The sequence below is a fragment of the Gorilla gorilla genome, chromosome 1 (assembly GCF_029281585.2).
Source record: "Gorilla gorilla gorilla isolate KB3781 chromosome 1, NHGRI_mGorGor1-v2.1_pri, whole genome shotgun sequence".
Taxonomy (NCBI): Eukaryota; Metazoa; Chordata; class Mammalia; order Primates; family Hominidae; genus Gorilla; species Gorilla gorilla.
The window spans coordinates 72,894,649-72,910,699 of NC_073224.2; the positions used below are offsets into that span (position 1 = coordinate 72,894,649).

General features: G+C 39.2%; 1 protein-coding gene across 5 annotated transcripts in view; it reads right to left on the bottom strand.

The window, feature by feature from the left end:
• The window catches only part of RGL1 (ral guanine nucleotide dissociation stimulator like 1), a 292,061-nt gene that overhangs the window by 63,752 nt on the left and 212,258 nt on the right, over positions 1-16,051 (bottom strand). The window lies entirely within an intron of this gene.

Sequence of the window (16,051 nt, forward strand, 5' to 3'; positions counted from 1 at the left end):
CCAGTTTGCGCCCTTAGGCACCAGCTCACCCATCCACCTGCTCCTTTCTCTAGCTCATCAGCCTTATGGATTTCTTGGCCTCTCAAAGATATTTTCCACTGGTCTCCACCCTCTCTTTTCCTCTTCATTCTGTCCTGCACCTGCTATTTAGAAGGCTTCCAGGGCTACCCTTTGCTCTTCCTGAGATAAGAACTCAGATTAAGATTTACTCAGCCCCACATGAGCAAGGCAAGGATGGAAAACAAGATTCCTAATAAATAAACAGGGTGAGATTTTTCAGCTCTATACTTGGCCAACATCGTAGCAAACTATGTCCTCGTACTCTCTCACAGCAGGCTTGGTGGTTTATTTAAGTAGGAGAGATTACGGTGGGTGCAAGCAAGAGTGGGATCTTGGAAAGCCAGTGTATCTTCTATGTATCTGACTAGAAGGATCCATAAACTCTTCTCTTGCCATCTCTCAATTACTAAATGTGGGACTTAACCTTCGTTTTTTGTTACATTCCATGTTAGTCCATTAATTCCCACTCCAGTTATTGTGGAAATATCACATCTTTTTATCTTTCAACTGGAAGCTATGAAAGGTAGATATAAAAAGGGAAAACACCAGGGAAAGATACACATTTACTGCTCCTGATAGTCTTCTTTTCAAAGTGGTTTGTACTAAAAGTTTCCAGATCTCTCTATTCTTTATCTTTGCTTTAGCTTCTCCTGCTCTTCTGCTCTTTTCCTGCATTCTTCAGACTCAGAGCTTAGGTGCAGGTTTGGATGGCACCAACACCTATCACAGTTCCTCCCCAGAATGTGATGCCAAATGTGTAATGAGAAGGTGTCAAGAAAGACTAAGTAACTTACACTGGTGAGCCAAGTTCTCTCTCATTAACTAACCTGGTAGCATCTTCTGAGCAATGGCTCAGAGGACCACAGAAGTATTTCTCCTGGCTACCAGAGTGTCTACAGTTTCACAATTGGGATCAGAGTGACTGCTTGATAATAACTTGGACACCAATAAGGGCCATGGATAAAAAGGAGTGTGTGGCAGAGCACACGATCCAGTTGCTGAGGCTCAAATCTTGCAGACATACCAACTCTTCTCCACCCAACCCATCAGGAAATCTTTTTTGCTCTGCCCTTCTAATATATCCTGAATCCAAACACTTCTCATCACTTCCATTGCTTCCACCCTGGCTCCTTGGATAGTGTAAATCAAGTGTAGCCTAAATCAATACAACAGCCACCTAAATGGTCCCCAGCTTCTGCCCGGTAGCCAGAGCAATCCTGCTTTATGTAGATCAGATCATGTCACTGCTCCACTCAAAACCCTCCCATAAAAAGCCAAGCATGGTGGCACATGTCTGCAATCCCAGCTACTCAAGAGGCTGCGGCAAGAGGATCTCCTGAGCCCAGGAGTTCAAGCCTAGCCTGGGCAACACATAGCAAGATGCTGTCTCTCAAAAACAAAAAACAAAAAACAAAAAAAGGAAGAAGAAGAAGAAGAAAAAAGAAAAAGGGAGAAACCCTCCCATGACTCCCATCTCACTCTGAGAAAAGGCCAAAGTCTTAGGTGTCTCACAAGGCCCTGAATGATCTGCAGAGACTTCCTCCCACGTCTCCTACAATTCCTCAGCCCTTACTCCCTTTCCAGCCTCACCAGCCTCCTCGCTGCTCCACCCACACACTGGGCATCCTCCTGCCTCCGAATCTGTGCCTGCTGCTGCCTCCTCCCACACCTGTGCCAAGGGCTCACTCTCTCAGCTCCTCAGGTCTTTGCTCAGGTATCACTTTATCAGTGAGGCCTTCCCAGACTGCCCTATTTAAAATACAAACCAACTGTAACATCAGCCCCTTTCCTCCTTTATTTTTCTCTATGGCTTTTAATACCTTCTGATATACTGTGTAGTTGATTTTGTTGTTGTGCTAATTGTCCATAGAAAATAAACTCCAGCAGACCAGGATGTTTTCTTTTTGCTCACTATTTTTTAGAGCTGGCACCCAACTCTTTAATGCCTGGCACCCAACAGGCATGCAATGGCTACCTGTTGCTAGTGCTCTATTGGGGTTTCAGAAGCAGACGCAGTAATGGACCTCCCAACTACTAGGTTCAGATTTGCCTCTGCAAAGGCATCATCTGGCCTTATTTATGCTTCTACAAGTATCAAGCCCTCACTTCTAAGGGCTTAGGAGCATAAAAGTTTTAAGATAGCTGTGATTATTCCAAAAATCTACAATTAAAAAGAAAAAAAGTTTTAAGATGTTAAAGTTGAGATCTTAAAGGTAAAAACTATTAAAATGCAAAACAAAAGTATATACGCTATTCCAAAGAAGTCTTTTAGAAGTGAGATAAAAGGAAAGAGCCTGTAACCTTGTGGAACTTAATGGACTGGGATGGAGATGATTACTTGCCCCTGCACCTTTCTTAATTTTTTTTCTTTTCCCATTGAAACAGGGTCTCACTCTCTTGCCCAGACTGGAGTGCAGTGGCACAGTCATGGCTCACTGTAGCCTTGTCCTTCTAGGTTTGAGCAAGCCTCCCACATCAGCCTCCTGAGAGGCTGGGACCACAGGCACTAGCTGGGACCACAGATGCATGCCACCATGCCTGGCTAATTTTTTTTATTTTTTGTAGAGACGAGATCTCACTCTGTTGCCCAGGCTGGTCTCGAACTTCTGGGCTCAAGTGATCCTCCCGTCTTAGCCCCTCAAAGTGCTGGGATTACAGGCATAAGCCAACATGCCAGGCCATCCCTGTACCTTTCTTATCATTAAAGAGAATTACTGCTTTACAGAAAAGAAACTAGACTAGTGTTGGAATCCAGAACTCTTTAAATGTTCAGGCTAGGTCCTTTGACAGTCAGTCCTACTAGATTAAGAAGGTTCCTTTGATGTTTTCCTGGACCCTCTCATAGCTTCCCATCAAAAATCAAAGTCAAGTTCAATTCACTTATTCCAGGGTAGTAAATAAAGTGTGTGTGTGAGTGTGTGTGTTTAATTAATGGCCATAGAATAGCTACCGACAAACCTGTCAACGATGTCGTGTCCAATTTCTGCAAAGCGTCCCTAGGATTTAAGATCAAAGCTCCAACCTCTTAAGAAGGCTTACCAATGACCAACTGCTCTTCTTTAAATGGTAACTCATAAAACTTAAAATAAAAATTGTCAGATGACTTTTGACATGGTTTTCTCTGTTATCACAAGGCAAAAGAAAAATTTACAAATGTCTCCTAAAGTGCAGCCTTAAGCAATTATTTACTGCAGCCTAAAAAGTAATAGAAAAGGGAAAGAAAAAACCAGTACAATGTTTAACTGGTTGCTAAATATTTAAACAGGAAACAGTTATTTCCAGAGAGGATGTCTGTATTCATTGTAGCCTATCTGGTAAGGTGAAGTGTTTTATATGTGTTTGAAGGGGAAGACCAGGTGTATCTGTGGTTCAAAGAAACCCTTAGATAAAGTTGTACCCAGGGACGGTCTCTCTAGTGGGGGCCCTTGCTAACCTTTGCTCCCCAACAGGAAAGTCTCAGTAACACCAGATCAGGAGGCGGGTGATCCTGAAGAATCTCTCAGGCTCTGCTTGATTCTGGCAAATGATCCAATATAATAACAGCAGTTAATAATTATTGAGAACTTACTATATGCCAGGTACTGTGCTAAGGGCTTTACATGCCGGCTTGGTTTAGTTCTCCTATAATTCTATAGAGTGAAGTTATTTTTATTCCTATTCTACAGATGGGAAAAATGAGGCCCGGAAGGCTTAAATTAAGTAACATGCCCTCAAAGATACAACTAATACGTGCAGCAGGGATTTCAGCCATGACAGTCAGCATTCAGCAACCAGCCTCTGAATCACTCCCTACCATACAAGCTATGGTGAGCCTTTCATTCATTTATTCCATCATTCATTCTTTCACTCATTTAGTCCTCATTCAATGAGGATTATTTACTAAGGACTATGTACAGGTACTATTCTAGACATTGAGGATACAGCAGCAAACAAACCAAAGTCTCTGTTTTCATGAAGTATAGATGGTAGTGTGGAGGAGACAGACAACAATAATTAGTTAACATATACTAAGTCAGAGAGTGAAAAGTGCAATGGAGAGAAATAAAGCAGGTCAGGGTGACCTGGTATAATGGAGGGCCAGAGGTTGGGTATTTGGGGAAGGCCCAATGTGAATGTGAAAACTAAGTAAACTCTCCAGAAAGTGAGGAAGTGGGCCCTGCAGATCTCCAGGGAAAGAGCCTCTAAGCAGTCCAAAGAGCCACTGCAAAGGCCTTGGAAGAGTAGCAGAAGGATGTTTCTAAGAAACATTAAGAGGCCAATGAGGGGCAGAGCTGAGTGAGCGTGAATAGAAAAGGAGGCATGGAGATGACAAGGACAGATGCCGAGGGCCTGGTAGGCTGTGGCAAGGACTCTGGTTTTACTCTTCTATTTTGCTTACTGCTACTTCTACTGAGCCTGGAATAGAGCCTGCACAAAGTAGACAATAAATATTTTGCTCAATGAATTAATACACACCCTCTTCTACCACGAATAAAAGAAAGGCTGGGGCGGGAAGAGTTGGGAAGGAGGTACTTTATTGGGGATAGTGAAAGAACGGAAAGGAGGAAGTAAAGGAAAGAGAGACCTCACATGAAGCTGCTGACTCAAGGACTCCTGGGAATCTTTTCTAATAAACGCTGGCCTCAGAACATCTTAGGCATTTTTCTGTAACTGACCCAAAAGAACACAGGTCAGGTATGAAAAAAATGTTCAGAAGCTGACCTTGACTCAGGAGAACGACATGGGTGAAATAGCCTGCAGATGTCTGGTGAAAACCTTAGTGAAGACTTTGGACTGTTTCCACAGAGCAGCAAGAAGTGTGGTTTTAATTACTCTGAATAATATCCTCCATGGCAGGCACCTCTCCGCCAAGTCTGACCTGAGAACTGGGTCACAGCCACCAAGCCTACCTTGGAAAGGTCTTGTTACCATTGTGAAGTTACTTATTCAAGGGGAAAGACAAAGGTCAAAAACAACAAGGCAAAAACTCCTTGTTCTCTTGCAGGAAAGGAAGGGGCCAAGAAGATTGAGCCGAGAACCCTATACTGTGCTTTCCATTTATGAGGGTTAGTTCTCTAGGCCATTTTTCCCTGACTAGAAAAAGCTAGAAGACCCAAAAAAAGCTGCCCTCCTCCCCTCTAGGCCTTTGCTGTGAAGGACACTGCACCTTCCTTGTTCTTTCATTGTCCACATATCTCCATACTAAGTCCCTGACACTTAAGGCAACATTAACAGCAAAAGAGTACCTGATATTTCTGCCCCACTTGACAGTTACAAAATGCTATAACATTTTCCTGGAGAATAACCTTTCTTTCCAGCCCTTAACCCACAACTGTCTAAAGAGGAGATCAAGAAAAGGACACTATTCATCCAAGGGAAAGAAAAAAAGGTCTCTCCTGCCACAACTTATATCTCATGCAGATTTAAAATTATTTAAGTATGTTGGCTCTCACACTCTTGCTATAAGGTTTCTTCTATTTTCCATTCCAAGCCTCTGTCATCCGTTTCTTTTCTCTGGTCTGTTTCCTGCACTCAGAGCTTGGTGGCCCATCCATAGCTACTCCTTCCGCTTCTAGTTCATAACAATGCTAAACCACCAACTGCAAACACATCTTGTTAGTACACTGCAATGGATGCGGCTACAATGATGGACAACAGAAGAAACTCGTAGATGGGGGTAGGAAGGAGGCAGCACTCAGACTCTGTTCATGAGTCTAGATTTTTCTCAGGTTTAAGATGAATTAATACATTATTAACAAATCAGTACAAGCCTGTGGCTCAGTTTTCCCCAACCACAAAAAGCTGCTATTGCAGAGCTCTTCAAAATCTTATGAAACATGCTTTGTGACATCAAATACAATGAATATGAGTTTAGTATCACGGCATCCTTTCATTTTCAAGAATATTTTTCTTTTTCGCCTATAGCTTACAAAAACTCAACATAATATCAATTTATCTAAATGGGTGCTTACTGTTAGCTTTAGTAGAGGCCAAAGGCAAAAGAATTGTGTTCCCAGGACTAGGGGCCTGACAGCATTATCAAGGGCTAAGTTCACAAAAAATAAATGTAAAAAAAATTTTCAGATAAGAGAATAGCGATATGAAAAACAAAATTAACTCAAAACCACCAGTATCTTCCCCTTTTAGATGTCCCAAGATACTTTCTAAAACCATTAAATTTACCTGAATGAACCATGAAGCGTAATTTTAGTTAATTTGATTGGTTTACTTTTCAGAGCCACACTTAAGATCTGTGCTCCAGTTATAATAAAGCTAGGATCAGTGCCCACCTCTCATTCATAATGGCTGCCTACGTATCCCCTGTCACCACGCTAGGGACACTTTGCCTAGGGGATCATAACCCAGGGTCTCTAGATGAATTTACAGAAGTCTGGGAAGTCCCTAAATTTTATGAAAAAAATTGTGACATTCTCTTTTTTCTAAAGAGAAGGTCCATAGTTTTTAGTACATTCTTACAGGGGTTTGTGATCAATCACTCCCACCAACTGCTGAAAAATGGTCAAAACCACTGCTTTAAATGATCAAAGCTGAATGTCTGAATGTCCAGTTACTAACTCAGTTACCACCCATTACATTTCAGTTTCTTGTCAGTTTTGTTTTGTAGTTTACAAATGTTAAGCACACTTTAAAAAAAAAAAAAAACCTGCTGGGCAATTTTATATTCTTTTCAAAAAAAGGATAATTGCATGTCCTTTCCTCCCTTTGCCAAGTGAAATTAAAAAAACAAGCTACTTCATGGAAACATTTTTATCTCTTAGGTCTTATAAATCCCATTTCAAGAAAAGAAAGCTAGCCTGGTTATGATCTGAGGCAAAGTCTTTGACAGCATCCCCTCAGTGTCTACTTTAACAAAACCATCACTGTCGTCCCACAAGCTAAGGCTCTACAGTCGCCACATGTTCCTATCCAGAATTCCCATAGTGTTGGCAGGTGACAGTTGGGTCCATTTGGCAAAAGTAAATATTTACCAAAGGCCACCAACCCAGCAGGGAAGAGAACTTATTTCCATTTTCCCTCAGGTAATTATGGTTGGATATAATTCTCAAACAGTACCAGATTAAATTTTTCTGGTTAATCCAAAGTAACTGGCATAGTTACAGGGAGAAAATAATAACAATGCCCATCACATTCTGGCTCCGGCCATGCTTCCTGGAGCTGAGTGTGTGGAACGAAACTGAACAGGGCATGATGTCCTGAACAGAACAAAGGTGAGGGTGGACACCGACCTTCAACATCCTTGAGCCTATGGCCACTAGATTTTTCAGAGTCAATCTCCCTGACAAGAATTCCTTGTTTCTTATCTGTGTTGCTGGAATAAATTATTACGAACTTAGTGGCTTATAACAATACAAATTTACTATTTTATAGTTCTGTAAGTCAGAAGTCCAACAAGGGTCTCAATGGGTTAAAATCAAGGTGTTGTCAGGGCTGTGTTCCTTTCTAGAGGTTCTAGAAGAGAATCTGTTCAATCCCCTTTTCTAGCTTCAAGAGGCTGCCTGCATTCTTTGGCTCAAGGCCCCCTTCCTCCATCTTCAAAGCCAGCAACATAGCATCTATCTGATCCCGTTTCCATCCTTGTATCTCTTTCTCTGTCTTCTGCCTCCATCTTTTACATTTTTAAGGACCCTTGTGATTACTCTGGGCTCACTCAGATAATCCAAGATAATCTCCTTATTTTATAGTCAGCTGATTAGTAACCTTAATTCCATCTGCAACCTCAATTCCCCTTTGCATATAACCTAACATATTCCCAGGTTTCAGGGATGAGGATGTGGACATCTTTGGATATGTAAATTATTATAAATGTTATACCTTCTATTGTTTTCTGAGCTAAACTGTTTCTCTCCACCTGATAAAGTGTGAGCCAGCAAGAGCCTGAGACCTTTTATGAAAAGCATCCCCTATCAAAGTTGTTAATGCTCTTTTCTGTATTATAACCATTTTCATACCCAAAGATTTTCACCCCCTTCTTATAATCCTCTTTTCTCTTCTACCAACCAATAGTGTCATGTTTCTCATAGTTGCAGGAAATAAGATCTAAGTCCAATTTATCTTTCAGCAATCTACCTTTTTTTTAAAAAACACTTTAACATATATATATATATATATAAATATATATATATTTACAGGGAGAAATAATAACAATGCTGGTCACATTCTGGCTCCAGCCATGCTTCCTGGAGCTGAGTGTGTGGACCAAAACTGAACAGGGCATGATGTCCTGAACAGAACATAAACTCATAATTTGACATTTTTCTAAACTTTTTGTTTGTTCTAAGAGTTATTTATTAATGTTTAACTTCTATCACTTATATAGGAAATTTTTCAAAATAATTCCATATTCTCTTCATTAATTTTAGTAACCCCCCACAGAGCCAAATGGAAACTAGTAGACAAGGTCATATACATAACAGAACATATATATATATGTTCTGTTATATATATGTGTGTGTACGTGTATGTGTGTGTAACCCATCCAAGTTTTTTTGGGTTTTTTTGCCTAGGAAGTCATCAACACCCAGACCTAGAGAAAATCTATTTAAACTCATCTGTTCTAACAAAAATCTTAAATAGCAGCCTTCATTTACTAAGAAATTCTCACCCTAGTCAGGATATTCAATATGATTGTATGTTAAGCTAGAAAGGAAGCAAAGCAATGTTAAGATTTCCTGAAAGCTTTTCTACTAAATAAATGGGATGTGCTTCCTGGAGCCACCAACCACTAAATCTCAACTGTTTCATGCATGGGTGGGTTGGGGGGAGGCACAAAAGACTTAATGAGTGACCCTCTCTGCTAATTTCGATTTGGCCCTGTAGGAGGTTACTAAAATTAATGACGAGAATGGTATGGAATTATTTTGAAAAATTTCCTACGTAAGTGATGGAAGTTAACCATTAATAAATAACTCAGAACAAAAAGTTTAGAAAAAAATCAAATTATGAGTTTCATAGTAACAAGATTTAATGTGAGTGTTAATGCTATAAGAGACCAGCACCTACAGGTGAGTTATGGTCTCAGTGTCACTTCTAGATGCTGGTGACCCTAGAGGCGACACTGGGACCATAAGTCACATGAAGATGCTCTGAGACCCTTCGTGCGGGTTCAGTTTCCAGTATGTTTCCCAGTGCTCTCTGTTGACAACTTCCTTTCCTTGGACCTGGAAGAGGAAAGATATTAGAAACCTTGCCTCTTACTGAAAGAAAAGGAAGTACAGGAACATGAACACTGCATGCCAACATGAATCTAGGAATATTTGGCAAGTGCCTAGTGTAATTCTAGCACTAAATAAAAAATTCAATTATTTTTAAGTGAGGTTTAACAAAAAGCAAATTGGAACATATTGTACGCATCTCAAAAACACTTACCAGCTTCTCATGCAACGAAAGCATTTGAGAACTGAATGGATTTGTGCAATGGGCTTTTTATAGAAGGTTTACAACTACCAGCTCCCGGGGGGAAAAAGTTTTCATTAAAAATGCACATTCAGCCTCATGGCCTTGACAGTGATGACACGAGTCTATAGACTTATTTGTCTCTCCCACTAAACATGGGCAGAGGCTGGGCAATGTTCACTGCTGGACCTTCCAAAGCACCTGCTTGGAACAGGCATGAATAATGATAACCATTATTTATTTGTTAGACAAATAGTTCCTAAGCACCTACTGCAGGCACCATTTTGAGGGTAGAGCAATGAACAAGACTAACATGGTCTCTGAGTGGGAAAGACAGTCATGAAATAAGCAAGATAAATAAGGTAATTTCAAATAATAATAAATGCCTTGAAGAAAGAAAACAAGGTAATAGTAATCTCTTAAGCACTTAATATTTTTCAGCCACTATACTACGAAATTTACCTATATTATCATGTTCAAACTTTATAATAACTCTATAAATTAGGTGCTATTTTTGTTATTTTATAGATGAGGAAAACTGAAGCTAGTAAGATAAATGCACTGTCCAATACTGCAGAGCAAGTAAGGAGTGCAAAACTGGAATAAAATTCAAATTTCTGACTCCTAAGCCCATGTTCTTAACCATTATACTATATGCCTTAAATCTGAATCTCATGGCTAAAAAAAAGACAGGAAAAATTGCTTTTCCCATAATGTATCCTAAAATTCTGAAAAGTCTGTTTGACATCTATGACAAAATCCTTGGAAATAAATGAAAATTTTCAAGCTTTATATCTGATCAACTCCTCTCTACACTGTGGAGGAACTGGTTGCACTAACAAAGGCAGCTCCGTTTTGCTGGTTATTGGTATGTCAGGTTTTGCATATGAAAATGTTATTCCAGGCGACATAAAGAATGGATTTAAGGTTTCTGTTCCCACGGTGGTACTATACTTACTTAAATCCACCCGTGCTCTCTCATTTGCTATCCCTGACCCTTCAGGAAAAGCTGATCGAGGTCAGGGATTTGGCCAGGCCCATTCAGTACACAGAAACACTCCAAACACACAGACAGAGCAATTACCTTTATGGCCCATGATCTAAGTGATCACCTAAGATCCTGGCCAACATTCAGTTTTATTTGGGTACAGCTCTCCAAAATATCCTTTATAACTCTGTGTTATAGAACCTTTTATCTCCCAGTGGTCTATCAATTTTAATTATATAAATGTATTTGCACACTGATTTGTTTAATGTTACTCTTTCCCACTAGACATTCAGCATGAAGAAGGCAGGTTTGTCCACCATTATACACACAGCATCTTGTACAGTATATAGTACACATTAAAGAGCTGATAAATATTGCTTGAGTAGACAAATAACAGCACTGATGCTCAAGTGAACTGCTCACAACTGTGTGAAGGGAGGAGCCCTTGGGAAATACAGTTTCCAGGGAAAATCACTTGAGGTAGTAGTGAAAAGGATGGCTAAAAAGGATTCCCAAAAAAGGGTTCCTTTAAAGGTGATATTAACAAATCAAGGAAGGTGATATTGTACACTTGGAAAGAGCTTCCAAGTCAGAAAGGAGTAGGTTTTAATTCTAGCTCTGCTACTTACTGATTGAATGTTTCTGAGCCACAATTGTCTAATCTGTAAACATAGGGGTAAAAATAAGTGAACTAAATGAGATAAAGCCTGTGAAAACACATGGCAAGCAAACATGGGAAGAAGAAATAAGTTCAAAGACCTACTGAATTAGTCTCTTCTCTGCACCATAGGCAAGCAAATTTAAGTCAGATAATCTTAAAGCATAGTGTTTACAAATGGCTCCAACCTTTAAAAACCCCGAATGTTCCCCACTGGGAGAATTCATTTGAAATTAAGGGAGTAATTCAGACTATTATAACTCAGTGCTTTCCACAGTGTGACCTGAGTGCCATCAGCTTGGCAAAGGTTTCTGGAGACCTAGTTAACCCCTACTCTGGTTCTTGTTGGCATTCTGCTTACTTTTTTTTTTCTTTTAGACAGGGTCTCGCTTTGTTACCCAGGCTGGATTGCAGTGGCACAATCTCAGCTCACTGCAACCTCCGCTTCCCAGGCTCAAGTTATCCTCCTGCCTCACACTCCCTAGGGCTACAGGCATGCACCACCACGCCCAGCTAACTTTTGTATTTTTAGTAGAGACGGGGTTTTGCCTTGTTGGCCAGGATGGTCTCAAACTCCTGGCCTCAAGTGAACCGACCACCTCGGCCTCCCAAAGTGCTGGGATTACAAGCGTGAGCCACTGCACTCAGCTCATTCTGCTTAATTCTGATATTAGAGTGCATAACACAGAAAGAGAGAATGTTCAAGAAATGGCCCAAAAGGGAGCTATTGTGACAGCTATCTGAAGAAAACTCTAGATACTTGTGCCAACATTTCATGGCTCTCACTGAAGGTCACTAATTAAAGTAGGTTTCTCCCTACATTTGAGGTTGGGCATATTCAGTAGTATCTAACACCCTTATGTTTAAAATGGTATGGTGGAGAGAACAGATGATTTTTTTTTGAGACCAAGTCTTACTGTGTCGCCCAGGCTGGTGCAATTTCAGCTCACTGCAACTTCTGCCTCCCAGGTTCAAGCGATTCTCCCGCCTCAGCCTCCCGAGTAGCTAGGACTATAGATGCCTGCCACCATACCAGCTAATTTTTATATTTTTAGTAGGGACGGGGTTTCACCATGTTGACCAGGTTGGTCTCAAACTCCTGACCTCAGGTGATCCACCTGCCTCAGCCTCCCAAAGTGCTGGGATTAAAGATGTGAGCCACCACGCCTGGCCAGATTTTTAACTGAGTGAGTGTATGTTTGAAGTTAGATAAAAGAAAATCTCAAAGCCCCAACACAAACTGCTGGCCCAGAATTCAAGAACTTTCTCTTGGGTTAAAAGTAGGCCAATGTGGACTCTGAGCCATGTTGAGAAGCACAGGAAACAGGGGTCCTTGGGAAATGATTCACCCCAAGTAAGGGGTAAAGCTAACACATGGAATTAGCTATACGTGAATTCAAACCACTGTCTACTGGCCAATCACAAAAGGCTCATATTATAGCAGAATAAAAAACTGTCAAAAGATAAAAAATAAATCCCAGAAAGCAAATAGTTCCATATGAGAAAACCCACATTATTAGAAGTCTTAAGGGAAATCAAAGCTTGACATCAAATAAGCTTCTCTGGTGGGAAATAAATACTGCAGTATCTGTCTTCAATCTATTCTTGACTGATTATTGTATGATTAGCACATGCTGTAATAGCTTCTCAGTGTTAATTTCACAACAGATAAGCAAACTACTATTAAGAAACCAAAAGAAATTATTTTTAAAATTATGTCAGAGACCCATAAACAAGTCTACCACAATCTACTGACAAAATAATATTTCAAATGCTCATCTTCAGAATAGGCAGGTTTATACAACATAATTGCTTCCTCTTAATTATAGACATTAAAAGTCTCAACAACCAATTTAAGAACCCACTGTTTCACAGAATGTGCATTTTGGTTAAATTTAATCAAGACTGAAGCCTGGCTCAAGATCTAAGTGTGAGTAGGAAATGAAGCAAGGAAGAAATACTCATGTTGAGGTTTGTACTTATTTGAACAAATCCCAATTTCTGCAGAATAATCTAAATAAATGAGATTTATTTCTCTGAACTTTTATATCTTGTTTCATCTGCAGAACATGTTAGAACTTCATCTAATACCATCTCAAGCAGTTATCTACTTGTTTCAGAAATGCAAGCCTTAATATGTTATCTTTTGCAGTAAAATATTAAGTACTGATGGGTGGATCCAGGTCTTATGGATATGTAATTTGAAGCCATATGTAATCTGAGGGATCCTCTCAAAGAAAAAGAATACAAAATCATGAATATAAAATTATGCAGAGGGCATTCCAAGTGAGCGCCCCTGGAGGTTAAGTACCAGTGGCTTCATAGTAAGTCTACCTCTAAACTATCTCAAGGCATGAAACAAGTCTCATATTTCTGAGTTCCATCTGCATGGTGTCTTGCAGAAGCTGGGTATTGTGTAGGCATTGAGTACTTGTCAATTCCATTCATTTCAGAAGCAAGCAAAGGATCTGTTTATGAGATTAAATTCAAGGCCAAGCCTTGGCCCATCCAAATGGTACAAAATAAATCCTAACTCTCCAGTTATATCTTACATGACAGCTTGAATTAAATGCAGTTTGATTCATTTTCAGTGTTAGTCAGTCATCCAGTTAGTGTTTTAAAAAGCAAAAATATCTATCCTCTATAATAGAACAAAGAAAAGATTTAAAAAATATCAAAAGCTGGATGTACATGAGTCATAGACTAAACACTCCAGTTCCTGTGTGTATATGTCCTCTATTTAGGATGAACAGCTGGAATTTACGTGCACTCCTTTATTGACTGTGGACATCTGTGGCCTATTATCAATAGTCACCCCATAAATAGAAGAGGTTACCAATTCCAAAGTAAACTCGTAGGAGTTTTTTAACATTTTGAACAGTCAATTCATACTGCCTGCCAACAGCATACTGCATTTTTTTATAAACATGAAATACCAAAAAGATAAAATTCATATAATTTTTCAATTTCTACTTACAGGTATGATCTATTACATAAGATCCTGCCTATATAAAGAAATGCCTCACCAATCCAAGTTTATATTCCAGGCTTATTTTGTCAAGCACTGCTATGAAAAAAGCTACAGAACTTCCTATCTGTGCTGCAGCTCAAAGTATCATAACCAGATCAATGTATGACAAAGAACAGACATTCTGTGAATGTTCTTGAAGATTAACATATTAATAACCATTGATCCAAATAATCTTACTCTATATGCATCTTACGAGTAAACTACTTTGAGGGAAAACCCACTATTGTCAATAACCTTACTTATATTGGAATATAACTTGATTATTAAAGGTATTTCTTAAGACTAATAGATATGACTACACAAAAAATGTTAATGTCTTTATAAAAATTTTTAATAACTTTTAAAACGAATTGAAAAATTAGGAAAATATTTCTAACATATGATAAGCAACAAACTAATTCCCTTAATATGCAGAATTATAATTAGATAATCAATAATTAGATGAAAAGAGTCCAAAAGAAAAATAGGCAAAAGGATATGAAAAGGCAGTTCACAGAAAAGAAAACACAAACAGCCAATAAGAATTTTAAAAGACGCTAAACCTCACTCATAAATGTAAGAAGCATAAATTCAAAAACAACAAGCTATCATTTGTCAGTGGTCAGGTCATGGCAAAGACAGTTTCAAAGGTAGAGAGAAAATATCCACGGTTGGCAAGAGTGTGGGGAAAATGAGGAAATAGGCATTCCCATTTTCTGTGGACAGGAATGTCATTGGTGCAATCTGGCAGTTATCTTTCAAATCTTTAAATGCTGATATACTTTGACCCATTAGTGACTCTTCTATGACATTATCCTATAGAATTCTCAAACAACTATTCCAAAGATATATATTCAAAAATGCTCCTTGCAGTACTGTTTACAAAGTTTAAAAAACAAATTTGCCGGGCGCAGCGGCTCACGAGTCTAATCCCAGCACTTTGGGAGGCTGAGGCGGCAGATCATGAGGTCAAGAGATCGAGATCATCCTGGCCAACACGGTAAAGCCCTGACTTTACTAAAAATACAAAAATTAGCTGGGTGTGGTGGCATGCACCTGTAATCCCACCTACCCAGGAGGCTGAGGCAGGAGAATTGCTTGAACCCAAGAGGCGGAGGTTGCAGTGAGCCGAGATCACGCCACTGCACTCCAGCCTGGAGACAGAGCGAGATGCCATCTCAACAACAATAACAAAAAAAAATTAAAAACTGGAGAGAACTTAAATGTCTGTCCATATAATAACCCATTCAATAAATATTATAAAGCTATTGAAAAGATTATGATAGATTCATCTACACGTGCTGATTTTGAAATAAGAATTACATTTTTTGAGCTTTCAATATGCCAGCCACTGTTCTAAGCCTTTTATATATACTAATTCACTTAATGAGTAAAAAATTTCCAAGATATGCAGATAAGTAAAAATTGAAAATTGGCCAGGCGTGGTGGCATGCACCTGTCATCATAGCAACTCAGGAGGCTGAGGCTGATCTCTTGAGCCCCGGAGTTTGAGGATGCAGTGAGTTATGATTGTGTGACTGCACTCCAGTCCAGTCTGGACAACAGAACAAGATCCTATCTCTAAAAACAGAAAAAAAATTTTTTTAAATGAAAATTGCAGAACAAACTATGTATTGTGATGCTATCTGTATCATAGGTAAGTATATGTGTCATATGATAAATATATAAACATATCATATATATGACATACAGTACATAAATGTGTGTATATATACATACATACTTTCTATACACCCAAAAGTGTGGGAAAAATACAAAAGGATGGTTTACAGTGATTTCCTGGGGGGAATGGGATTGGAGCTTGGGGAAAAAAATATTTTACTTTTTATTTTTATAATTATCTGGGCTGATGGAACTTTTCACCATATACATGGATTACCTCTATTTTTAAAATGTTAATATGTGTTATTTGCCTAGTTGA